The sequence below is a fragment of the Hippopotamus amphibius genome, chromosome 6 (genome assembly GCF_030028045.1).
Source record: "Hippopotamus amphibius kiboko isolate mHipAmp2 chromosome 6, mHipAmp2.hap2, whole genome shotgun sequence".
In the NCBI taxonomy this organism is placed as follows: domain Eukaryota; kingdom Metazoa; phylum Chordata; class Mammalia; order Artiodactyla; family Hippopotamidae; genus Hippopotamus; species Hippopotamus amphibius.
The window spans coordinates 43,342,155-43,367,783 of NC_080191.1; positions in this window are offsets into that span (position 1 = coordinate 43,342,155).

Below are 25,629 nucleotides of genomic sequence, written 5' to 3' on the forward strand. Positions count from 1 at the left end.
AGCTTGGGATATGTGTACTAACACAGCAAAGCACAAAAAAAATGAAACAAAGCTTTGCTAACCAAGCATTTGTAAAAACAAAACAAAACAGAACAAAAAAAAAGAAAACAAAAAAAGCACAACCTTCTATATTGCTATAGCAAATTTCTGGTCAAAAAGAATTATCTGTTTTGTCAGTGACAGTGGGAAACAGGGATTCTTATACGTTACTGGCAGGGATGTGAATGGTACAAACTCTGAGCCAGGAAATTTGATTTTATCTATCAAAATTACAAGTGCACATGCCCTTGAACCCAGCACTTATAGTTCTAAGAATTTACCCTACATATATACTCACCCATGTGCAGAATGACATATACACAAAGCTCCTCAATGCTCTGTTGTTTCTAATAGTAAAAGCTGAAAATAACCTAAAAGCTTATCAGAAGGGGCTTAATTAAATAAATTATCTTACATATACACACTAGAAGATCATGAAGCTGTTAAAAGTAATTAAATATTGACAATATTGAATATTCATATGAGTGATCTCCACAGCTACAGAAGCCCGCTTGCTTAGAGCCCATGCTCCACACCAAGAGAAGCCACCACAGTGAGGAGCCCACACACCTCAATGAAGAGCAGCCCCAGCTCTCACTTGCTGCAACTAGAGGAAGCCAGCATGCAGCAATAAAGACCCAACACAGCTAATAAATAAATAAGTAAATAAAATTTATATAAAAAAAAACTTATGAGGAAAGAGAAAAATACCCTTTCCATATACAACATCTCATTATCTTTTTCCAATCTGAATTCTTTCTAATCACCATAACAATACACGCAGAGGGCATTATTTGGCAAGTTCAGGTTTGCCTTGAGTGACCTTTGTCATTAACATGCAGATATTTGTCTAGAGCAATGCACTCCTATTACTTTATTATGAACCTCAGCAGCTAATGACTCTGCCCATAAACCAAGGGCCCCAGTCTTCCTTGGTACCACTGTTAGCTCTTGGTTCGGTCACTGTATATGCAACATAGCAGATCAAGAAAATATCACTGTTACCTAGATCCCATCTAGCAAACCATAGAGGCTCAGATAAAGGGATTTTTGTCCTAAATAAGGATATGTAGGAGTCCAGGAAAACAATGCTGAAAAAATTAACTTTCACTCCAACTTTTTTTTTTAAATTTTTTTTTTATTTTTAATTTTTTTATTTTTTGGGGGGTACACCAAGTTCACTCATCTGTTTTTATACACGTATCCCCGTATTCCCTCCCTTCCTTGACTCCCCCCCCTCGAGTCCCCCCCACCCTCCCTGCCCCAGTCCTCTAAGGCATCTTCCGTCCTCGAGTTGGACTCCCTTTGTTATACAACAACTTCCCACTGACTATCTATTTTACAGTTGGTAGTATATATATGTCTGTGCTACTCTCTCGCTTCGTCTCAGTTTCCCCTTCACCCCCCACCCCCTCCCATACCTCAAGTTCTCCAGTCCATTCTCTGTATCTGCGCCCTTGTTCTTGTCACTGAGTTCATCAGTACCATTTTTAGATTCCGTATATGTGAGTTAGCATACAATATTTGTCCTTCTCTTTCTGACTTACTTCACTCTGTATGACAGATTGTAGTTCTATCCACCTCATTACATATAGCTCCATCTCATCCCTTTTTAGAGCTGAGTAATATTCCATTGTGTATATATGCCACATCTTCTTTATCCATTCAATTGTTGATGGGCATTTAGGTTGCTTCCATGTCCTGGCTATTGTAAATAGTGCTGCAATAAACATGATGGTACAAGTTTCTTTTGGGATTATGGTTTTCTTTGGGTATATGCCCAGGAGTGGGATTACTGGATCATATGGTAGTTCTATTTGTAGTTTTTTAAGGAACCTCCAAATTGTTTTCCATAGTGGCTGTACCAACTTACAGTCCCACCAACAGTGCAGGAGAGTTCCCTTTTCTCCACACCCTCTCCAACATTTGTTGTTTCCAGATTTTGTGATGATGGCCATTCTGATCGGTGTGAGGTGATACCTCATTGTGGCTTTGACTTGCATTTCTCTGATGATGAGTGATGTTGAGCATCTTTTCATGTGTGTGTTGGCCATCTGTATGTCTTCTTTGGAGAAATGTCTATTTAGGTCTTCTGCCCATTTGTGGATTGGGTTATTTGCTTTTTTGGTATTAAGCTTCATGAGCTGCTTGTATATTTTGGAGGTTAATCCTTTGTCCGTTGTTTCATAGGCAATTATTTTTTCCCATTCTGAGGGTTGCCTTTTAGTCTTGTTTATGGTTTCATTTGCTGTGCAAAAGCTTTTAAGTTTCATGAGGTCCCATTTGTTTATTCTTGATTTGATTTCCATGATTCTAGGAGGTGGGTCAAAAAGGATCTTGCTTTGATGGATGTCATAGAGTGTTCTGCCTATGTTTTCCTCTAGGTCACTCCAACTTTTATCATTTAATTGAGGATTCCAGAATAATTCCTCAATTCTAATTTCGAAATTTTTACTACCTGGAAGGTTGGAGTGGGAACACACATTAGAAATCATCCAGGCTCACCTCTGAATTACTCAGATAGGAGTGTGCTTTAACAGTGACACTTGATTACTGAGCAGCTGCTTATATGTTTCCTATAGCAGAGAGCTTACAACACAAACGTTATTGTACTAGACTGATATCATTCTAGTCTGGAGTATCCAACTTATGCTGGTTTGCCTGGAAGTTTTCTGGTATTAGAACTGGAAGTTCCATGTCCTGGGAAGCCCCTCAGTCCAGGGCAAACCTGGATGGCTGCACACTCTATTGCAGCCAAGAACAACAAATGCGGGGAAGGTATTGTGGCAGAGCTAGGCTGTGAAGGATGGATTAAGTTTCCAAAGTCAGGGAGGGCCAGAAAGGAAAGGCATTAAACTATGCATTTCCTTAACCCACATAACATAAACTTTGATAATTTCTAGTGCATACATGTGTATTTCCATCTAGTTTTGGATCCCTAGTTTGGAACCATAATTGTCAGGCAACAGCAAACCACTGACATCTGTTTGCAGGGCTGTAACAAGATCAAAGCTGTCTTCCAGGAATATTTATCTGGGGTGGTGTGTATGATTGTTACAAGAACTCTGGAGTCAAGAAAACCAATGAGGAGGCTATTGCAATGATTCAGGTGTGAGGGGGACAGAACAGAAGTAGGGTGGGGTCATGGAGATAAAGAAGATAAAGAGATTTGGGGGGAAAACAAGTAGGCAATGGATGCTGTTGGGCTGAGGAGTAGGAAAGAGAGGCAGAAATTGCAGACCACCTAAGGCAGTGGTTCCCAACCGTGGATACATATGAGAATCCCCCAGGGAGGCTTTTCTTTCTTTCCTTTTTTTTTTTAGAGAAATGAGATATGCTTTTTTATTTTTATTTTGTTTGTAAATTTATTTATTTATTTATTTTATTGCCTGTGTTGGGTCTTCGCTGCTGCACACGGGCTTTCTCTAGTTGTGGCAAGTGGGGACTACTCTTCATTGTGGTGCACAGGCTCCTCATTGTGGTGGCCTCTCTTGTTGCAAGCACAGGCTCTAGGCATGGGGGCTTCAGTAGTTGTGGCACACAGGCTCAACAGTTGTGGCTCATGGGCTCTAGAAGGCAGGCTCAATAGTTGTGGTGCATGGACTTATTTGCTCTGTGGCATGTGGTATCTTCCTGGGGCAGAGATTGAACCCATGTCCCCTGCATTAATAGGCAGATTCTTAACCACTGTGCCACCTAGGAAGTCCCAGGGAGGCTTTTTTTAAGAACACTGATGGGAGAAGAAAGATGGCGGCAAAGTAGAAGGACATGGAATGCATCTCTCTCCACAGATGCATCAGGAATACATCAAAAGACACAACGATTCCCAAAGAGAACCAGCTGAACACCAGCAGACAACTTCGGACATCAGAAAGGACTGCAAAGATCCTGGCATAACTGGGTAGGACAGAGGGAGGAAAAAAAAAAGGAGAAAGAGGAGGAGAAGAAAGGAAACGGATGGGTCCCACACCCTGGGGCAGGGGATCTGAAACAGAGGGCAGAATGCTGAATTCGGGGAAATGTCCCTTATCTGATGGGGAAACACCTTCTCCAATGGGGAATTTCCCTGGGTCAGAAGGGAGGCATTTGGGACTGTTCAAAGAGGGTGAAGCAGCTGAGCTGTGGCAGACAGGAAAGAGTGAGAAACACGGGGAGTGTCCATACCACAGCTTGGCATGTCCAGACTGAGACGTTGGTTCACAGCTGAACAGGGGGTCTGGGAGCTGGAACATGAGAACTGCAGAACTGGTTCAGGGTGAGAAACATTGTTGGCAGTGGGAAGACGGACTGAGAGGACAGGAGGGAAAAAATCTGCAGAGGTGAATGCCTACTGCGGAAAGCTGGGAGGCCATGGTGGTGGCTCAATACTGCTGACTCACAAGAAGAGGGGAGGAGCTGTGGGTGTAGCGTCTCTCTCTGCACCTACGAGGAACAAAGGAAGGACCCCCCAGGCCAGGTTAAGGCACTTAGGGATAACAAAGGCCCCTGGGCAGGGTGGGCCTAGAGTGCCTGCAGCCAAGAGCCAAAAGCCTGCAGAGTGGCCCAGCTCTGTAGACATTCTGTTTACACCTGAGCCGCTGGCATCCCTCTGCAACAGGCACTGCCATGGCCGAATGAGCCACCGTGACCCAGGCAGGGTGCCCCAGAGGAGTCATAGCAGGGGGAGGAGCTGCAGTTGCAGTCGCTCTCTCAGCCTGAGCTGCCGGTATCCCTCTACAACAGGCACTGCCCAAGCCGCCAGAGCCCACCTGACTCAGGCAGGGCACCACTGCTCACTCACTCCCAGGGGAAGGAGCCACTATTGTACCCTCTCTCTGTCCACACACCAGCGCTTACAGATGAACAATAAAGGAAGCTCTGCTGGTCGCAGAGTAACACAAAAATCCCAAGGCACGTAGAAGGACACTTACAGCTGAGACCCCAAGGATACAAAATATTATTAATTCTATGGATCTGGTCCATTCTGGGGTCAGTTCTAGCTTTTTTTTTTTTTAATTAATTACAATCTTAGTCCTAAGGGTTCTACACGTCTTATAACATATTTTTAATTCTATTTTTGATTCTATTTTTATTTTTAGCCTTTTTATATATTTCTCTTTCTAGCTAAGTTTTTTGTAGTGCTGACTGTATCTCTCCTACCTTCTTTTCATCTCTATCTTTTACACATTTCTATTTTTTCTTTTTCTTTTCATATTTCCAGTCACACTACGCTCTTCTGTTTCTCTTCTATCCTTTTTTAGCTTCTTTTATCTTAATATACTTATAATCAACATTATCGCTCGACTGTTTCCTTGCTTTATTCTGCAGATGACACACTGTTTTGGTTTTTATTATTAGATTTGGTCTTTATCTTAGTTATGATTATAATTGCCTGATTTTGTTTTGGGAATCTTCAGTCTGTCTGATTGTACTCTCACTCTTTATTTTATTTGATTCTAGCTTTCAAAATTTCCCTGGATATGTGTCTGTGTGTTTCTAGTTTTGTTTCCTTTTTTTAATAAATTACGGTCTTACTCCTAAGGGATCTATGAGAATTATAACATATTATTTTATTCTTTTATTCTATTTTTTCTTCTATTTTTATATTTAGACATTTTACATATTTCTCTTTCTAGCTAAGTTTTTTGTAGTGCTAACTTTATCTCTCCTACCTTCTTTCCTTCTCTATCTATTATATATTCTATTTTTTTCTCTTTTCTTTTTCTTTTCATATTTCCAGTCACACTACACTCTTCTGTTGCCCTATCTTCTATCCTTTTTTAGTTTATTTCATCTTAATATACTTATAAGCAATATTATCGGTCTGCTCTGTTTCCTTGCTTTATTCTCCAGATGACACACTGCTTTGGTTTTCATTATTAGGTTTTGTCTTTATCTTAGTTCTAAGCATAATTGTCTGATTTTGTTCTGAGAATCTTCAGTCTGTCTGGTGGAACTCTGGCCCTTTATTATATTTGATCCTAGCTTTCAAAATCCCCCTGGATTTGTGTTTGTGTGTGTGTGGTTTTTTTGTTTGGTCGTTTGTTTTGGTTTTGAATTTCTGTTGGTTTTCTGTTTGATTGGCTGATGGTATACTGGGGTTCTTCTGTCAGGTCTTTCTAGTGCCTTATGTTCTATTGGATTCGGTATTTGTGTGTCTTATACATGTATGTGTTTCCTTGATTCAGTATTTGTTTGACTCAGCACTCTGCCATTAGTCTGGGCCTTGGACAGTCTTCTTGAAACCCCTTTATTGCTAGGGCAAGCAACCTCTGAAGTCTGGACTACTCCATCAGAAGTCAAGTAGGAGGCTCTGGGGAGAGAGCACTGAATCAAGGATGCTAGACTACTGGGCTGTCCTCATACACAGGGAAGATTAACTGCAGAGAACTGTCACAGAGCCCTGTATCAGAGTCTAAGACCCGGCTTCATCCGACTGTCTGCCACTGCCAGTGCTGGACACCTCACACCAAACTACAAACAAGACAGGAACACAAACCCACCCATCAGCACACAGACTACCTAAAGCCATATTAATCTCAGAGATATCCTAAAACACACCTCCTGACATGGCCCAGCTCATCAGAGAGAAAAGACACAGAGCCACACACCTGAAAGCAGACACCAGATCCTTCCACTAGAAAGCCTGCTCAAGACACTGGACAAACCCCACCACAGGGCGCAGAGGGCAGAAACAAGAGGAATTACTACCAGGCAGCATAGGGAAAGGAGACAGCAAATCCTATAAATTAGACAAAATGAGAAAATGAAGAAACACCATTCAGGCAAAGGAGCAGGAAAAAAACCCACAAGATCAAATAAATGAAGAGGAAATAGGAAAATGGTCTGAAAAAGAATTCAGAGTAATGATAGTAAAGATGATCCAAAATCTCAACAACAAAATAAAGAAAATACAAAAAACAGTTAAAAAGGACTCAGAGGAAATAAGAGCAAACAAAGAGTAATGGACAACCAAATAACTGAAATTAAAAATACCCTACATGGTATAAACAGCAGAATATCTGACACAGAAGAATGAATAAGTGAGTTGGAAGCTAGAATGGGGGAAATAACTGCCATAGAGCAGGAAAGAGAAAAAAGAACAAAAAGAATGGAAGAGAGTCTCAGAGACTTTGGTGACAACATTAAGCACACTAACATTAGAATCATAGGCATCCCAGAAGAAGAAGAAAAAAAGAAAGGGGCTGAGAAAATATTTGAAGAGGTTATAGTGGAAAACTTTCCCAAGATGGAAAAGGAAATAATTAATCAAGTCCAAGAAGTGCAGAGAGTCCCATACAGAATAAACCCAAGGAGAAATACACCGAGGCATATATTAAACAAACTAAAGAAAATTAAACACAAAGAAAAAATATTAAAAGCAGCAAGAGAAAAGCAACAAATAACACATAAGAGAAAACCCATAAGGATAACAGCTGATCTTTCTACAGAAAATCTGCAGGCCAGACGGGAATGGTAGGATATACTGAAAGTCCTGAAAGAGAAAAACCTACAGCCAAGAATACTCTACCCAGCAAGAATCTCATTCAAATTTGACAGAGAAATCAAAAGCTTTACAGACAAGCAAAAGTTGAGAATTCAGCACCACCAAACTACCCTTACAACAATTGCTTAAGGAACTTTTCTAAGTAGGAAACACAAGAGAAGGAAAAGACCTACAAAAACAAACCCAAAACAATTAAGAAAGTGGTCATAGGAACATGCATGTCAATAATCACTTTAAATGTAAATGGATTAAATTCTCTAACCAAAAAACACAGACTGGCTGAATGGTTATAAGAACAAGACCCTTCTATATGCTGCTTACAAGAAACCCACTTCAGACCAAGGGACACATATACACTGAAAGTAAAGGGATGGAAAAAGATACTCCATGCAAATGGAAGTCAAAAGAAAGCTGGAGTAGCAATACTTATATCAGACAAATTAGACTTTAAAGACTATTACAAGAGACAAGGAAGGACACTACATAGTGATCAAGAGATCAATCCAAGAAGAACATATAACAATTGCAAATATCTATGCAGCCAACATAGGAGCACCTCAATACATAAGGCAAATGCTAACAGCCATAAAAGGGGAAATCGACAGGAACACAATAATAGTAGGAGATTTTAACACCCCACTTACATCAATGGACAGATCATCCAAACAGAAAATAAATAAGGACACACAGGCTTTAAATGACACATTAGACCATCTCAACTTAATTGATATTTATAGGACATTCCATCCAAAAACTACAGAATACACTTTCTTCTCAAGTGCACATGGAACATTTCCCAGGATAGATCACATCTTGGGTCACAAATCAAACCTTGGCAAATTCAAGAAAATTGAAATCATATCAAGCATCTTCTCTGACTCCAATATCATGAGACTAGATATCAAGTACAGGAAAAAAAGTGTAAAAAATACAAACACATGGAGGGTAAACAATACACTATTAAACAACCAAGAAACCACTAAAGAAATCAAAGAGGAAATAAAAAACTATCTAGAAACAAATGACAATGAAAATACAACCCAAAACCTATGGGATGCAGCAAAAGCAGTTCTAAGAGGGAAGTTTATAGCAATACAGTCCTACTTCAAGAAACAAGAAAAATATTGAGTAAACAACCTAACCTTACACCTAAAACAATTAGAGAAAGAAAAACAAAGAAACCCCAAAGTGAGCAGAAGGAAAGAAATCATAAAGATCAGAGCAGAAATAAAAGAAAAAGGAAGAAAGGAAACAATAGCAAAGATCAATGAAACTAAAAGCTGGTTCTTTGAGAAGATAAACAAAATTGAGAAACCATTAGCCAGACTCATTAGGTAAAAAAGGGAGAAGACACACATCAACAGAATTAGAAATGAAAACGGAGAAGTGACAACTGACACTGCAGAATACAAAAGATCATGAGAGACTACTACAAGCATCTATATGCGAATAAAGTGGATAACCTGGAAGAAATGGGTAAATTATTAGAAAAGTACAATCTTCCAAGACTGAACCAGGAAGAAATAGAAAATATGAGCAGAGCAATAACAAGTATGGAAATAGAGACTGTGATTAAAAATCTCCCAACAAACAAAAGCCCAGGGCCAGATGGATTCACAGGCAAATTCTATCAAACATTTAGAGAAAAGCTAAAACCTATCCTTCTCAAACTCTTCCAAAATATAGCAGAAGGAGGAACACTCCAAACTCATTTTACGAGGCCACCATCACCCTGATACCAAACTAGGCAAAGATGTCACAAAAAAAGAAAATTACAGGCCAATATCGCTGATGAATACAGATGCAAAAATTCTCAACAAAATACTAGCTAACAGAATCCAACAGCACATTAAAAGAATCATACACCATGATCAAGTGGGGTTTATCCCTGGAATGCAAGGATTCTTCAATACATGCAAATCAATCAATGTGATACATCATATGAACAAACTGAAGGATAAAAACTGTATGATAATCTCAATAGATGCAGAAAAAGCTTTTGACAAAATTCAACATCCATTTATAATAAACAACTCTCCAGAAAATGGGCATAGAAGGAAATTACCTCAACATAATAAAAGCCATTTATGAGAAACCAAAAGCCAACATCATTTAAATGGCAAAAAACTGAAAGAATTCCCTCTAAGAACAGAAACAAGACAAGGGTGCCCACTCTCGCCATTATTATTCAACATAGTTTTGGAAGTTTTAGCCACCGCAATCAGAGAAGAAAAAGAAATAAGAGGAATCCAGATTTGAAAAGAAGAAATAAAATTGTCACTCTTTGCCGATGACATGATATTATACATAGAAAACCCCAAAGATTCTACCGGAAAACTGCTACTACTAATTGATGAATTTAGTAAAGTAGCAGGATACAAAATTAATGTGCAGAAATCTCTTGCATTCCTATACACTAACAATGGAAGAGCAGAAAGAGAAATTAAGGAAACTCTCCCATTCACCATTGCAACAAAAAGAATAAAATACCTAGGAATAAACCTGGCTAAGGAGACAAAAGACCTGTATGTAGAAAACTATAAGACATTGATGAAAGACATCAAAGACGATACAAACAGATGGAGAGACATACCATGTTCTTGGATTGGAAGAATCAACATTCTGAAAATGACTGTACTATCCAAGGCAATTTACAGATTCAACACAATCCCTATCAAATTACCAATGGCATTTTTCACAGAACTAGAGCAAGAAATCTTACGATTTGTATGGAAATGCAAAACACCCCAAATAGCTAAAGCAATCTTGAGAAGGAAAGATGGAGTTGGTGGAATTAGGCTTCCTGACTTCAAAGCGTACTACAAGTGATCAAGACAGTATGGTACTGGCACAAAAACAGAAAGGAAGATCAATGGAACAGAATAGAGAACCCAGAGGTAAACCCAAGCACATATGGGCACCTTATCTTTGACAAATGAGGCAAGAATATACAATGGAAAAAAGACAGCCTCTTCAATAAGTGGTGCTGGGGAAATTGGACAGCTACATGTAAAAGAATGAAATTGGAACACTTCCTAACACCATACACAAAAATAAGCTCAAAATAGATTAAAGACCTAAATGTGAGTCCAGACACTATAAAACTCCTAGAGGAAAACAGGCAGACACTCTATGACATCCATCAAAGCAAGATCCTTTTTGACCCACCTCCTAGAATCATGGAAATAAAATCAAGAAGAAACAAACGGGACCTAATGAGACTTAAAAGCTTTTGCACAGCAAATGAAACCATAAACAAGATGAGAAGACAACCTTCAGAATGGGAGAAAATACTTGCCAATGAAGAAACGGACAAAGGGTTAATCTCCAAAATATACAAGCAGCTCAGGCAGCTTAATACCAAAAAAGCAAACAACCCAATCCACAAATGGGCAGAAGACCTAAATAGACATTTCTCCAAAGAAGACATACAGATGGCCAATAAACACATGAAAAGATGCTCAACATCACTAATCATTAGAGAAATGCAAGTCAAAGCCACAGTGAGGTATCATCTCATACCAGTCAGAATGGCCATCATCAAAACATCTAGAAACAATAAATGTTGGAGAGGATGTGGAGAAAAGGGAACTCTCCTGCACTGTTGGTGGGAATGTAAGCTGGTATAGCCACTATGGAAAACAGTTTGGAGGTTTCTTAAAAAACTACAAATAGAACTACCATATGATCCAGTAATCCCACTCCTGGGCCTATACCCAGAGAAAACCTTAATCCAAAAAGAAACGTACCATAATGTTCATTGCAGCACTATTTACAATAGCCAGGACATGGAAGCAACTTAAATGCCCATCAACAGATGAATGTATAAAGAAGATGTGGCATATGTATACAATGGAATATTACTCAGCCATAAAAAGGGATGAAATGGAGCTATATGTCATGAGGTGGATAGACCTAGAGTCTGTCATACAGAGTGAAGTAAGCCAGAAAGAGAAAAACAAATACTGTATGCTAATTCATATATACGGAATCTAAAAAAATATAAAAAAAGGTACTGATGAACCCAGTGACAGGGCAAGAATAAGGATGCAGATGCAGAGAATGGACTGGAGGACACAGGGTTGGGGGAGCAGGGGGCAAAGGGGAAGCTGGGACGAAGTGAGAGAGTAGCACAGGCATATATATACACTACCAACTGTAAAATAGATAGCTAGTGGGAAGCTGCTGTATAATAAAGGGAGATCAACTCGATGATGGGTTTTCCCTTAGATGGCCAGGACAGGGTGGGTGGGGGGGAGTCTCGGAACCAAGGGGATATGGGCATATATATATAAATACAGCTAAGTCACTTTGGTGTACCTCAAAAGCTGGTACAAAAGTGTAAAGCAATTATATTCCAATAAAGAGCTTAAAAATATAAAATAAAATAAAATAAAATAAAATAAAATAAAATAAAATAAAATAAAATAAAATAAACACTGATGCCTGGACCTTCTCCCAGAGATCACGTTTATGGGTGCCCAGATATGGGTATTTTTTAAAAAAGCTCTCCAGGTGATTCTGCTATGAAACAAGCGTTGGAAACCATTGGTTTAAGGCTTTCGGGGTGGTTTATTAAACTCTTATAGGATGCTTTTCTTCTTGAAAGACTCAACTACATAATTTAGTGTAGACACCTTAATATTGCAGGAATGTCCATGATTTCAGAGAAGGTGAGGGGGATTCAAGCTTGTTCTAGAAGAGTAGATGATTGAAAGTATGGGCTATTTGTAATGTCTAGTGTCTGAGACTCTGTGGCCTTCCTCAAAAATGATTTAGTATTTGAACATGAAATAAGCAAATCATTTTATGTGCATCATCTCATTGACTGTCTCCTCTTAACCATCCCATTTGGTATGATTTTACAAGTGGTGGAACAGAGGCTTGAAGAGTGTGGTGTGTGAGGGTAAGAACCTGGGTCAAATTCCCTTCACTTGGCCTCCAGCCATCAGCGTCTGTTCATTCCAGAAGCTGGGGCAGTTCACAAAGGAAAGAAAGGTCCACTTCTTGACCTTTCCAAACATCAGAACAAGTCAGCAGGATGGAGTTCTCCCTGGCTCTTTCAAGATTCTGCAAAGAATCTCAGACTACACAGCAAAAACATTAGTGAATTACCATTTATGTGGGTAAAAAAAAAGCTTTTTCTACATGATGGTTCTAACACATGCGAGATCAGTGATACCAGAGAGATAATAAATATTTTAAATTTTAAAAGAATTATACAACAGAAATCTTAAATCTGATATAAGATAATTTAGGGGGCATTTCTCCCTTATAATATATAATGATCCACATGTTAAATATTCATAGTTTTATTTTTTACAAGGATAGTAAAGTTATTATTCTAGAGTTGCACTGCTTCTACTTTAAGACAGGTCTGTATCTGAAGGAATTTCAAAATGCTGGACAAGCCCAGGTGAGCTATTAAGATAAAAGATGTGAACTTAATTAGTAAAATACACTGCTAAGTTATTATCATGATTTCAGAACCCAGAATATCCCAAGTCTTGGATTTCTCTTTGTTGTCCTTAATAAAAAAAAAAAAAAACTCAAAAGAAATTTCTGAAAGGGATTTTGGTTTCCTGGATTATAGTATTCCATTTTACTTTGACCATTTCCTATTAAGCCACAAAATTCTTATAAGTGGGATTCCAGGTTCTAAGTTTCTGCTAATTAGTATTGTTGCTGCTGGGAGACCTATTGCAAAAATCTGAAACCTGTCTCATCTCCTCTGCAGCTATGTTAGGTAATCATCTGTGTATTGCTTTTCTTCTTTTTTTTAAAAATAATTTTATTTATTTATTTATTTATTTATTTATTTATTTATTTATTTATTTATATTTATTGGCTACATTGGGTCTTCGTTGCTGCCTGCAGGCTTTCTGTAGTTGCAGAGAGTGGGGGCTACACTTCATTGCGGTACGTGGACTTCTTATTGCAGTGGCTTCTTTTGTTGCGGAGCACGGGCTCTAGGTGCGTGAGCTTCAATCATTGCAGTGAGTGGGCTCAATAGTTGTGGCGCAACGGCTTAGTTGCTCCAAGGCATGTGGGATCTTCCCAGACCAGGGCTTGAACGCGTGTCCCCTGCATTGGCAGGGAGATTCTGTGTATTGCTTTTCAAAAGCGAAGAATTCCAGTTTGATTCTTCTAGTTTTACTCTCACTTCTTCTGTGATGATTTCTTTTTTGGAAACTTCAGGAGCCCTAATTAACCCACGGAGGCACTGCAATATTAATGCAAGGCAAGTGTAAAAAATAAACAGCCACAACCGTTAAGACAAAAGCAAATTTCAGTGCCACCCACTTTGTGTGTATGGAAGAAACTATACTGCTCCTCCTTGTAAATAAGGGGTTTGCAATGTGCCGTTCTTTTTCTGTAGGTGGGAGGGTGGTGCTTATTGAGGCTGCATCTGTTTTGTCAGAGCGTCAGCTAATGGAGAAAGTTAATTGTGTTGGTTGTAAGGCCACCTGTCACACACATGCCTCATTTCCATACTAATGGTCCAGCAGTGGCAGGCAGTGTGCTCTCTGCAGTAACAGCTACTGCCTCTTTGGAAATGTGGGCCAAATGTGCCTATGCAGCAACTGTAGACCTCGTTTGCGAATGCCTCCAGTATTGTGTGGACTGGGGCTTATATTAACCCCCTACTGGCGGCACTGAACTGAATTGGCAGTAAAAGTGGGGATGCTGCAAATGCTGCTCTAGGGTTAGGACTGAGTCCATGGTGAACCTGCTGGGGGAGGCACTTTTGGGCTGCAGAGTTTTAGAGAATAATCCTCTGTGTAGCCTACAACCCCCCCCCCCCCACATTGTGGGGACAGAGAGAGAGAAAGAGAAAGAGAGAGTTCTGGATACTCAACTTCTCCTTTAAGAAGAGCCTCTATGTTATTTCATTGTAGTATTTAGTATTCTTTTCCATGAGCATTTTCACCACCTTCCTTTGCTTCTTTGAATCAGTTTGTATTCCTAGGAAAACCTGATGGTAGTACCCTCATTTCTGAGGCAAAGTTCAATTTTGGAGCCCTGAGTTAAAAAAAAAATTCCACTTCCATTGCCTAAATTATGGAAAACAGCCAGGACTCCTGACTGTAAAGGATTGCACTCTGGGCAGTACTTCATCCAGCAGTACTTTTTACAAATCATTTGAATCTCAGGCAAAGTTGAGGAATCAGTGCCCTGGAGAAGAAGCTGATGAATATTTTAGTGGGAAACTATTAGATGCAATTTGAGAGAGGTGGTTATCCCCTCAACGAGGCAAGCCAATAAAATTGAGAGCCATTTCTTCCCAGCCCCTAATCCCAAGGATGCAGGAATATACCAGGTTCAGTTTCTTTGGGATCCTTTTGTGTATGGGTTTCTGTGACCTTACACAGCCCTCATAAAGGGATTTGAGCTAAATACCAAATTCTGTGGCACTGACTGCTCTTAGAGAGATGGGGAACACGTGGGCCAGGCTGCTTATATTTTTTAATGGCCCATTTTAGTTGCATTGATGATTATTTTAGCCTCTGTTATCTCTATTCCTGTATCCACATAAGTTTTAGAATGGATGTCATAGTCATTTGAAGGAGGCTCAAAGTCAGGCAGGTAATGGTTCTGGCCACATAGCAAGTGGAATGCCCTAAGCTGTGACATTCTTTTTGGAATACCTCCAATCAGAGTTGCTCAGCTAAATGAGGTTATGCTGTCTTCTGAGAGCATACTGGGAGAAGCCCAGGCTGCTGGGCCTTTGAGGCTGCAGAGTTTTAGGTGTGTCCCTGCCCCAAAGGGCAAAGGATACACAAAACCCTATTGGGAAATTTCCTGACTGACCTCTGTTAGGTCTGGATTTGCTAACGTGGCACAGAATTTTCCCGGAACAGTAAAGAAGGATTCTGGTCACAGTAGGCATCTATCACAGATTCCACAGAAAATCTTACTGGGGAGCCAGTATAAATTTCGGGTTTGCAATGCCAGCCAGGCCAGTGATGCTGCCCAGAAGTCCTTTAGTGTCTCCTGAGTTGACACCTTCCCCTGTTCCCTGCCATCACTATTTCGAGATTTTATTACTTTCCTCCAACTCCCCACTCAGAAGACAACTTCATTTTGCATCTTATAGAGAAAATGTCTCCAAGCTCACCAACAAGCTTATATTCTTATTCCGCCCCCTCCTCCTTTCTCCTCTTCTCTTTTTTTTTTCTCTTCCCTTATGCTTTCCTCTCCTCTCCATCTCTTTCTTTCTCTCTCCACAGCTTGTACCCATGCACATATAAGTAGACATGAGTGTGCACCTCATGGAAGATCACTCTGAGGGTGGCTATGAGCTTGCTTGGGAAAATATGAGTTGGGTAAATCATGGTCTTTCAAAAATTGACAGAAGAGACATACATGTACATTAGCAATGAGAGTTGTCTGACAAGTGCCACATCTGGCATTGTAGGAATACAGGAGAGAGAGGTATAATCAGATTGAGGGTCAGGGAAGACAGAGTTAAGTTTTGAAGGATATGAGGTGGACAAAAAGGAGAGAAGGCAATTTCAAGCCCACAAAATAGCGTGAATAAAAGGGTTTACCTTGTCCCAGGATCTCATTGCTCTTTGCTTTGGTGATAGAGAGGAAATTATGGGTGGGAAAGTAGAGCCTAGAGAGAGGTCACCAAGGGCCATCCATGAGGGGCCACATGTAATAAACCAATGGAGTTGAATTTTACCTTATAAGCTATGCAGAGTCACTGAAGAATTTTGAGTAGGGAAATGAAGTGTTAGCAGCATGATGGGTGGGGAGGGACAAGGCTGTAGTCAGGGGATGAGCCATTGCAGTGTCCAGGTGAGAAGTTTTGAAAAGATCAGCCATGGGAAAAGAGGAGGAGAAATATACAATATATAACACACAGAAGTGGACTCACCAAGCCTTGGCGACTAGGTGCTGAAGGGAGAAGGCAAGAAGAGGACAAGGTGACTCCCAAGCTACTGACTTGGGCAGCTGGGTGGATAGTGTTAACGTGTCAAGACTACAAGAGGCAGAGCAAATTTTAAAGGAAAGATGCTCTGTTTCCTTTGGCCCATGTTGAGCTTGAAGGACATGTAAGTGAATCTGTTCAGCACGATTGATTCAGCAAGATTGCTGGTCAGCAGGAAAAGCAAGATCTTCTGTTATAACAGCAGAGTGGCCTGGCCGGGGAATTCTCTACAATGGTGGTGATCGAAGCCAGTGAGGATGGAATCACTAAAGGCAAATGTGTGGCCTGAGGTGCACTGAGGGCCGAGGGCAGGTGTGATGAACTCTACGGGGAAGGAGGTAAGGATGAATGAAGTGATCACAAAAGGGAATCAGAAGGAGCAGCCAGATAGGTCCCGGGAAAATCAGGAAAAAGGAGTTTTCTGGATGCAAAGGGGGAAGAGAATTTTAAGAGGTAGAGAGTAGCCAACAGTGTCAAATGTTATAGAGTGTTTAAGTGAAATAAAACTGGGAGGCGACCCCTGCATTGTTAACATGAGAGCCAATGGCGTCTTCCACCAGTGCCATTTGGGCAGGGTGGTTTGTAGAGGTTGAACGGCAGGGAATGGGGAGGCAGGGGTTGAGGACAGGAAACCACAAGCCTGATCTTTCAGAGTCTAGCACAGTGCCTGGTACCTCGCTGTTGTTGAATTAATGATGGAATGAATTGCTATCTCTAGACCCACCACCCTCTCAGTCACCTAACATTCCCAAGCGTCACTAGTTTTTACTGGTCTGCAGTGCCTCCTCTACCCATCCTTTCTTCTCTAGCTCTACCTCGCTCCCTCCCTAAGTTCTTTCCCTCTTGCTTCCCTCAAAAGAGTTTATAATTCCATCAACCCACTTCTCATCTTCTGTTTTGTCTTTTTCTACCCTTAGTATTATTGCCAAATTAATCACCACTACCTTGCTGTCAAAAGTCACTGACAGTGCCAAAATTTTGTTTATTAAAAAACTTTCAGTGTTAGATTTTGTTGACAAGATGATGGAGGTATACTGATCAGAAGTAACAAGGGATCCAACATTAAAACTCCTGGCTTGGTGTTTAGGTCAGGAACACAAGCCTATGGCTACAAGGAGAGATCCTCAGGTGTGCTGATGGGCTGCTCAGCTAGCCACCTGACCTCCAGGACCAACGGGGCACAGGCTAGCTGTTGGGAAACATTCAAAGGCTCCCCACTGCCCAGGGCATTGAATTATCTTCCTGAGTTTGGCAGCCAGTGCCCTCTAAAAGCTAGCCCAACCTTCCTTAGCCAAAGAGATTTTTTTCATTTTACAGCCTGAAACCAGTGCTGCTGTCAAGCTAGACCATTCCCATAGCACGTCCACTGCTTCCCAGGCAATTTATGGAGACTTATTCAATCTCCTAGAATATCTTTCTGCTCCACTGAAAATCTTACCCACCCTCTAAGGCATGGCTCTAATGCCTCTTTTTTTTTTGATTCCTCGAACTCATAGACATTTTACCTGTCCCTCTCTTGTTCCCCATCTATTCTTTGCCCTGAATTTCAGTTTCCTTTCCTGAGTATGTGATTTATGTCCTCCTTTGGAATCCTCTTTAAGTATAGGGATTTAACCTTATTAAATAGAGTTTTCAATACTGAAAACAGAAGCAGAAGTAGGTTTAAAGATTCCTTTACTACAATTTGATTGACTTGATGGCTTGCTTGCAATTCTTAAAGTAAGAAGCTTGTGTTCTGCCACTTACTACCTCGTTGTGCGCTCATCATTTATGCTCTCTGGGGCTCGTATCCTCAGCAGTTGGACAGGCTAATCCTACTGCACTGCTTCCCTCTTGGCTTGTTGAAATTCACACGAGTCACCTTTATTTGGATGCTTTGTCAACTGGAAGGTGCTGCTTTATCCGGCAGAAATGTGTATTCTCACAAGGTAACCTCTGGCTTCTTCACAAGGGAGAGTTTATTTAGACTGCCCTGAGGCAGCTTAACATCCTTCAGAAAAATCTAAAAAAATAAAGTTTTTGGCAACCTCAGCTTTAAAGATGATTCTCTTCAAGAACACTCTCCTAACCCCGTAGGAAGTCACTGCCCTTAAATATCAAGAGCATTGCTCTTCTTTTCCCGGGTTTCAAAAAGAGAGCATCTGACTCACCTCACTTAGCATAACGTCCTCCAGGCCCATAGTGTTGTGGCAATGGCGATTTCCTTTTCTCAGGGCTGAATGACATTCCAGTGTGTGTGTGTGTGTGTGTGTATTATATTTTCTTTATCCATTCATCCCTTGACAGATGCTTAGGTTGTTTCCATATTTTGTCATTAACATTAACTTGCCGAGAAACTAGATCTTAATTATTCCCACCACAGAAAAGGAATGGCAATTATGTGATGCGATAGAGGTGTTACTACTACAATGGTAATCATACTCCAATGTATGAAATTATCAGATCAACACGCTGTACACCTTAAACTTACACACTGTTGTATGTCAAATACAGTTCAATTTAAAAAATGAAACAGAGAATCTGGAAGGTTGTCCCAATCTTTCAACAAGAAGATTCCCTGGATTGTAGTGGTCCTGATTTTTTGTATCAATGTTACAGCAAATTCTTTGTGTGAGGGAGTGAGACTGCTTTCTATGGAATGTTGTGCAAATATGAAAGAGAGATTAAGAAAGAGGATTAGTCATTGAAAGAAAGGAAGATAAAATGCAAACAGTTACAGTTTATGACATAATTGTTACATTATTGCCATTGTAAGAATGACAGTTTATTTAGTGAGAAGTTTAATCACATGTATCATCAACACACAAATATTTCAATGTCCTCACTTTTGAGTCTTAATTTTACTTTGTCATGTAATATATTTTTCTTGTTTCATGAGAGTAAAAAAAACTTTTCCTCAAGTTATTAATTTCTCTTTAAGTAAAGTCAACATTCTTCTCCCTGCCCCAATATATACATTTAGTTCATATCTAACACCTTTAAATAAAGTGATGGCACTGGTCACACAGTAAACACTCAGTAAGTATTTTAGTGAGTTAGTTGGGCTAGCTCTGATCATGAGCAAATATCATGCTGAGTTAATCCCCTCATCAAATATTTTATTCCTTTTATTGTTTTTATTGAAGTATAGTTGATTTACAGTGTTGTGTTAGTTTCAGATGTATAGCTAAGTGATCTAGTTATGCATATATCCATTCTTATTCAGATTCTTTTCCATTATAGGTTATTACAAGATGTTGAGTATAGTTTCCTGTGCTGTAAGGTAGGTCTTTGTTGGTTGTCTACTTTGTATCTAGTAGTGTGTATCTGTTAATCCCAAACTTCTAGTTTATCCCTCCTTCCCTTTCCCCTTTGCTAACCATAAATTTATTTTCTATGTCTGTGAGTCTATTTCTGTTTTGTAAGTAAGTTCACTTGTATCATTTTTTAGACTCCACATATAAATTATATCATATGACTTTTGTCTTTCTGTCTGATTTACTTCACTTACTATGATAATCTCTAGGTCCATCTATGATGCTGCAAAGGGCATTATTTTATTCTTTTTTATGGCTGAGTAATATTCCATTGTGTGTGTGTGTGTGTGTGTGTGTACACGCACATATCACATCTTCTTTATCCATTCATCTGTTGATGGACATTTAGGTTGCTTCCATGTCCTGGCTAGTATAAATAGCACTGCTATCAACATTAGTGTGCATGTATTTTTTTGAATTAGAGTTTTCATCTTTTCTGGATATATGCTCAGGAATGGGATTGCTAGATCATATGGTAACTCTACTTTTTGTTTTTTTAAGGAACCTCCATACTATTTTCCATAGTGGCTGCACCCATTTACATTCCTACCAACAGTGTAGGAAGGTTTTAAATATGTTTAAAACAAAGTGCCAGAAAACCAATAGAGACATATGCAAAATGATACATGTACAAGAGTACTCACTGCAGTATTGCTACAGCAAAATATTAGAAACAAACTAAATGTCCATCGATAGGGGACTGGTTACACAGTATGCTACATCTATTTCATTAGAGTACTGTGCACAGTTTGCAGTGAACTAGCTGCACTGCTCTGGAGAGCTCTCCAAGATATTTTATTACATGACTAAAGCAAGAAAGAAAAGAGAGTATATAGTATGCCATTCTAAAAAAAGAATATATAAACATGCACATGCTTCGTAAATTCATAGATTGTCTCTGCAAGGTAAGAAGATCTAACAGTGTTTGCCTCTAGGGAGGGAACTGGATGTCTGAGGACAGTTTGGTGAGATTAATTTTTCACTACCATGTCTTGTATCTTTTGAATTTTTACCATAAGCATGTATAATCTCTTCCAAAAATTGAGTAAAAATTAAAAAATAATTAATGGTAGGATTGATGTTGGGGGTAGGAAGAGATAACCTATACATAGTGAAGTTCATCATGTAGAGGACACGGGGCTAACTCTTCTGTATTGGTATTATTGCACGTTATTATTGTGTTTACTCTACGTGCAGTGCCAGATGGGGGATTAAGAACTTTTTCCAAAGACTTCCAGCTAATGTGAGGTGGAGACAATGATGTGCTGGTCTATACTGTGCTGCTCAGAACACAGTATAGGACTTCACTGGTGGTGCAGTGGTTAAGAATATGCCTACCAAGGGTTGGACCACTGGGCCGGAAAGATCCCACATGCCACAGAGCAACTAAGCCCATGCGCCACAACTACTGAGCCCACATGCCGCAACGGAAGAGCAGCCCCTAGAGAAAGCCAGCATGCAGCAATGAAGACTCAATGCAGCCAAAAACATAAATAAATAAATACTAAAAAATAATAATAAAATAAACAATAGTTCTCAAATAGGATGATTAAAAAAAAAAAGAACACAGTATAGTTCCAATGCGAATGTTAGTTGATGCTTTTGTTTGTGATAGCAAGTCAGATGAAAATGAAACATCATAGACATGTCAAAACTTTACTTGTCCCATCAGTGCTGGGAGCCACCCCTTTGCTCAATTGCATGATAGGTTTTGAATAACAGAAGACTGTTAGCTCAAATTTTTGGTGCTATTCACCATGTAACAGCTACAGACATGGCACACTTTTGTGTATAATCTCCATTATTTACATTCTCTCCATTACATTTTTTTAAGTCTAGCAACTAATAAAGCAGTATAGCAAGCCCCAATTTGTAGTATTTGCCTCTCTCCATAGAATAAATACTCCCATCATGGCTGATTTTAAGCTTCCAATTCACAGAGTGTGGAGCTGGAAAGGTTTGTCCAATAACACACCATGATATAGTATTTCCATCTCACGGTTACAAGGTATAAATAACCTCAGGAGCACAGAACACAATAATATAACTGAAGAGTGATGACTTCTGAGTTTCTATTGTCTTTGTTTTGAACACAATTATTTACCTATAAGTTTATAGGGTTTATTTTTTAAAACAAAGTCCGTGTTTAACAACCAACTTCCGGGGCTTCCTAGGTGGTGCAGTGGTTGAGAATCCGCCTGCCAGTGCAGGGGACACGGGTTCGAGCCCTGCTCCAGGAAGATCCCACATGCCGCAGAGCAACTAAGCCCGTGAGCCACAACTACTGAGCCCATGTGCTGCAACTACTGAAGCCCATGCGCCTAGAGCCCGTGTTCCACAACAAGAGAAGCCACGGCAATGAAGAGCTCACGCACCACAACAGAGTAGCCCCCGCTCACCGCAACTAAAAAGAAAGTCCGCCCACAGCAAAAAAGACCCAATACAGCCAATAAAATAAATAAATAAATAAATTCATTAAAAAAAAACTAGCAATAAAATAAATAAATAAATAAATTGAATTATAAAAAAAACCAACAACCAACTTCCGAATCCTTGAAAATTTAACAGCTGGTTCTCACAAGGCAGCACAAGTCTGGTCCAATACACCACTGGGTGGAAACAGTCCTGAACCCAACTCTCCCTGATTTCATAGTCCAGCCTTTTAGTCACTCTGCCATATTCTTCCAATCAGTAAACAGTTTTTGAGCCCAGTCATATGCTAGGTGTCGTGCCACTTACCAGAGATGCAGGAAAGAGCAAAACTCTGTCCCTGCCCTCAAAGAGATGACCATACACACAAAGAGGACAATATTCATCAAATATCCACGCAAATAACTTTAAAACTTTACTTGTGGCAAATGGAATGAAGTAACAGGTCACATGTGGACTTGACCCAACAAGGAAGGTTAGGCAAGATGTATCTGAGGAAGGGATGCTCTAGTAAGATCTGGAGGAGGAAATAGAATTAAATAGGAAAGAAGGGAGCAGGGAACATTTCAGGCCAAAAAAAAAAAAAAATGGCATAAGTAAAGGCCCTGGGGCAGAGTGAGCAGAGCAAGTATATGGTCATAAAAGGCCTGTGTGGCGAGAACAGAGGAGCAAGAGGGAACTGGGGACGATGAAGATGGAGTCATTGGGAGGGGGTAGACCACACAAAACCTCATAGGCCTTCTTAAGTAGTATTGCCTTGAACTTAAAAGTCATGGAAGCCATGCAGGGGTCTAAGTGGGGCTGACAAGTAGGGGTGATGGTGCTGTTGTGAAGGTATCTGTATTGTGAAAAGACTCATGTTCCTGCCTTGTGGAGAGCAAATCAGAGGCAGACTTGAGGAAACGAAGGGAGGTCAGTAAGGAGGCTCTTCTGTAACCCAGAGAAACACTGGGATCTTGGAATGCAGTAGTGTTGGTGGGAATAGAGAGAAATATAACAATTTGAGAGAGACTTAGGAGGTAAGACTGACAAAACTGCTGGTAGCTTGTAACTTGGAGTGGGACAGGTTGGAGAGAGAGGTGACAGTTTCCTGTCTTGGTGATGTCACTTGGTGATGTGAGGTAGGGGTTTGTGGGAGGCAGTGTTGAAGGTATGGACAAGGGTAGACCTTAAATTCAAGTTGGTGTATGTTGAGTTTGAGATGGTTCTGTGCCTTCCAGAGAGCTCTAAACACACACTATGAGTCCTCCGCGGTTGAAACCTTGAGCTTGAGTGACAATATTGGAAAGAAAGGGACTAGAACTGGAGCAGAGGGGACCTAGGACACATGCCATGGCTCTCCTCTGTTAGAGATTGGAGTCTGTCACTGTGTGAATCATTTTGTGTGTGTGTGTGTGAATCATTTTAAATAAAGTGTCTTATGTAATCTTCACAACTCATGCAATAATTACTAATTCTTTCTCATTTAATGAAAGAGAAAACAAGGCTTGGAAAGGAAAAACAACTTGCCCGAGATTGTGCAACTACTGTGCAAAGCTTGGAATTGGATCCAGGTCTGTCTGATAGAAAATCTCTACTCTAACCTTCTACACAGCATGGCCTCCTGGTTGATGGCTTATGACCTTCCTTGAGCCTAAGACTGTGCTTGGTTCCCTGGGTCAGCACTTTGGCTAAAATGTTTGTGGGTTGTTTTTTTTTTTCCTTTTAAGTAAAAATGTCCAACTTCTGGTCACTCTGATGGTGGAAAATCTCAGGAAGTAGAGGGCTTGGATTAATTAGGAACAGCAGCAATTTCTGATGAGAGTTTGCTGTGGCATTAAATACATTTTCTAGATGTCTTTTGATGATCTTCTCAGTTGTTGTCTTCATGCATTCAGGCTGCTGTAAGGAAATACCATAGACTGGGTGGCTTATAGTCAGTGGATATTTGCTGCTCACAGTTCTGGAGGCTGGAAGTCCGAGATCAGGGTGCCAGCATGGCTGGATGAGGGCCCTCTTCCAGGTCACAGATGCCTTGCTGTGTCCTTATGTAGTGGAAGGGCTAAACTAGCTCTCTGGAACCTCTTTTATAAGGGCACTGATCCCATTCATGAAGAATCCACCCTCATGACCTGATCACCTCGCAAAGGCCTTACCTCCTGACATCATCACCTTGGCATTAGGTTTCAACACATGAGTTTTAGGGGTACGCAAACACGCAGCCCACAGCGCGTGTCACTACACTGAATTACCAAGTGAGGAAAACAGAGACTAAGAGGTGAGTCTTAACCTTGCCAGAGATCAGCTGCGACTCCTGTCAGGTCTCTGATTGTCTCCACTGCTCCAAGCTGTTTCCTTCTCAACTTCCTGTAGTCTAAACTTGAGGACTGTGGGAAAAGGGCAGCTTTTTGTTGTGGCTTGTCTCACCTCCTGCTTAGCTAGAAATCTACCAAGTGACCTAGAACAAAACTAAGCACATAAATCCCACCACTCATGGTGGGGCTCTTTCCCATGGAGATGTGCACAAACGAGAGCCCACACTAGACAAGTGACTGGGGTGGGAGGTGGGAAAGAAGCTCGGAGGCCTCGGAAGGCTCAAACTAGAGGGTCAGGCGCCTCGTCACAAGGAAAGGCGGAGAACACATACCCATTCTTTTTACTTTCCTTGCCTTCTCTTTTGTTAGAATTATGTTACTTCGTAGAGCTACTGTGGGAATAGATCTTCTAATCTCGGCTGTGTTTGGCCTGCACGCAAGTAATTTGAGGAGATCTACTAATTCATCATAAAAGCAACTACATAGAACATTTTTAGTAAAAATTTAACACATCTTTATTTCTCTTCTGAGAGAATACAAAGGGCATATCTAAACTGGTTATTAAAATAAAAAAGAGTAGCATCGCTTCTGTCCACCGAGTAAACATTGTTTTCCTCTTACTGCTGTTTCTCCACCTGGAATCCCCAGCGCCTCCACCGTCAGGCTCATGGTGGGGCTGAGGGGAGCCCAGGCTCTGACCCGTGGCAGGGACGTGGAGCAATGTCTCACAGAGGAATTGTTCTTTGCTGCAATTGCTGAGTTCTGGACAAATGGACACTGGTATCCCTGCTCCTTAAGAGCAGAAAGTCAGGTCTGAGAAGTAGGACGGAAAGCGAGTGAATGAGCTGAAGCACAAAGGCCAAGCAGCCGAGTGCTGCCCCAAGGACCTGCAGTGTGGAGCACCCGCTGTGTGGAGGACCCGCAGGGTGGAGCACCTGCTGTGTGGAGCACCCGCTGTGTGGAGGACCTGCAGCGTGGAGCACCCGCAGGGTGGAGGACACGCAGGGTGGAGCACCCGCAGGGTGGAGGACCTGCAGGGTGGAGCACCCGCAGCGTGGAGCACCCGCAGCATGGAGCACCCGCTGTGTGGAGGACCCGCAGGGTGGAGCACCTGCTGTGTGGAGCACCCACTGTGTGGAGGACCTG